The sequence below is a fragment of the Megalopta genalis genome, unplaced genomic scaffold (assembly GCF_051020955.1).
Source record: "Megalopta genalis isolate 19385.01 unplaced genomic scaffold, iyMegGena1_principal scaffold0339, whole genome shotgun sequence".
NCBI lineage: Eukaryota > Metazoa > Arthropoda > Insecta > Hymenoptera > Halictidae > Megalopta > Megalopta genalis.
Genome location: NW_027476408.1, coordinates 240,001 through 242,500, shown reverse-complemented (window position 1 = coordinate 242,500; position 2,500 = coordinate 240,001). Strand labels below are relative to the sequence as shown.

Below are 2,500 nucleotides of genomic sequence, written 5' to 3'. Positions count from 1 at the left end.
ATTCCGTTGAATAAGCTCCTGGACCAGCTCGTTGAGTGCCTCAACCTCGGCGAGTATCTTTGACCCGGACTCCTTATTGACTTTCGACTCAGGTCGAAAGCAAAAGGTCCGTATTTCGGACACTCGCCTAAAGGCTTCGTCTCTTACGAGATCGAGAGGCCGTACCTTCTGCCCGGAGAACGTCCCCTTCGGTCTCCTGGCCCGGTTTACTGCGGCCTTGCCGGTGGGTGCGCCCGGCTTGGCTCGCTTTGACTTTTTGGTGACGGTTTGCCAACCGTCACCAGTAGGGTCCTTGACACGCTCGGGTGCCGACTGCACCTTCACGAGTGACGTGTCTCCGACTCGTTCGATTACTTCCACGTTACCGGTGTCCGGCGTACCTTCTACCGTGGGCTCGGTTTTCACCGAGACCGCTCGCGTGGGAGTCACACATCTTTGCAAGATCACACGAGGATTGGCGATATTAATCACCTTCCCGGATCTTGTCTTTCTCACAGACGCGGGGGGACTGACAGCTGCATTTGCAGTTCCCGCGTCTGCGGCGACGGCTTCACTCCGAGTAGGAGCTGGACCCGTCGTCTTTGGACGCTTAGTTTTTTGTTCATTAATTTTATTAAGACCCATAATGTGTCTTGGTCTTTCATCCAGTGCGCTCCCCGGCCACCACCGACCCACACAATTTGGAACCCGCCAAAGGCTGAGTTAGGGCTACGCACCGAATATAGTCTGCTGGCTGGGTCGGTTTCCTTACCCAGCCCGCGTCCTCGCCCAGCAGAACCCACTTGCCCGAAGCGTGTGGTCGTTCCAAGCCGATTGACTGGACCAGGGCTGCTTTTCTCGTCCAGCCGCCCATCTAGCCGAAGCAGAGGCCAAAGGTACGTGTTGGGGACGTCTCACCCGCAGGAGAGGGCCCCCTCAGATCCCAGGATCCTCTTTTCCGACGACAAGGGTCGCCACGCACGGCAAACACGTGGGAGACAGCAGTCGGAGAGGCTGCCTCTTCCTCTCCACCACACTTCGTTCAGTTCGCTGCGTATTTAAGAACACGAGCTATCCAGCGGTACCTTTTTCGTGGAGGCTCAAGTGTGGCTAGGGCACGTTTGCCCCTTGCGGCCTGGGTTGCCCAGGGGATTGATTGCATCCCATGTATTCCTGAGCCCAGCGGAGTGTTGTCTAGTGGCGTGTTCCGCCCACGAAAAACGGTCTGAAAAACCGTTTAACGTAAACTGGGGAACTGATGCCACGAGTGACAACAGTTCCCCAGTCGGAAGTCATACAGCACATACAGTGCTGTACAAAGAACACGCCACAGCCCGTATGCTAAATCAGGGCCTCGCCATTATGCGAAGTACTACATGTACGACGCACTGACGGTCTCTAATGCCTTCATCGCCGATACACCCATCGACTCGGCCGATCAACCCTCCTACGCGAGGGCTAGTTCGGGGGTTATCTCCCGCCCTGGGTGGCCACAGACCGCCACCGCCAGTAGATAGGGACAGATGGGAATCTCGTTAATCCATTCATGCGCGTCACTAATTAGATGACGAGGCATTTGGCTACCTTAAGAGAGTCATAGTTACTCCCGCCGTTTACCCGCGCTTTTTTGAATTTCTTCACGTTGACATTCAGAGCACTGGGCAGAAATCACATTGCGTCAACACCCGTGGGGGCCATCGCAATGCTTTGTTTTAATTAGACAGTCGGATTCCCCTAGTCCGTGCCAGTTCTGAGCTGAGCGTTGAATGGCGGCCGAAGAGGACGACCGCACCGATGGGAAACGCCACGGAAGCCTCGCAGCAAGGAAGATCCGCGGGAGGCCAAGGCACGGGACCGAGCTCGGATCCCAGCCACGAGAGCCGTTCACCTCGCCCAGGCCCGGCACGTCAGCCAGACCCGCTTCCCGACCAAGCCCGACACGCCCCGCTCCTCAGAGCCAATCCTTATCCCGAAGTTACGGATCCAATTTGCCGACTTCCCTTACCTACATTAATCTATCGACTAGAGGCTCTTTACCTTGGAGACCTGCTGCGGATATGGGTACGAACCGGCGCGACACCTCCACGTGGCCCTCTCCTGGATTTTCAAGGTCCGAGGGGATGATCCGGACACCGCCGCAACTGCGGTGCTCTTCGCGTTCCAAACCCTATCTCCCTGCTAGAGGTTTCCAGGGAACTCGAACGCTTATACAGAAAAGAAAACTCTCCCCGGATCTCCCGACGGCGTCTCCAGGTCATTTTGGGTTACCCCGACGAACACTCTTACGAGGGCCCGAATGGTATGCGGTTCCGCTGCCGGGTTCCGGAATAGAAACCGGATTCCCTTTCGCCCAATGGGTGTTTTTTGTGCATGTATATAATAACAAAATATGCTGCGATTTATATAATAATAAAAAAAATAATAAAATAGCTGCGTTTTTTTTACAAGTGTTTAACGTCTTAGGACACCTCATCTACATAGGATTTCTCTTAGGGCTTAGGATCGACTGACTCGTGTGCAA

At 55.0% G+C, this 2,500-nt stretch overlaps 1 pseudogene; it reads right to left on the bottom strand.

Moving 5' to 3' along the window:
• The window catches only part of LOC143263122 (large subunit ribosomal RNA), a 6,913-nt pseudogene that overhangs the window by 2,461 nt on the left and 1,952 nt on the right, over positions 1-2,500 (bottom strand).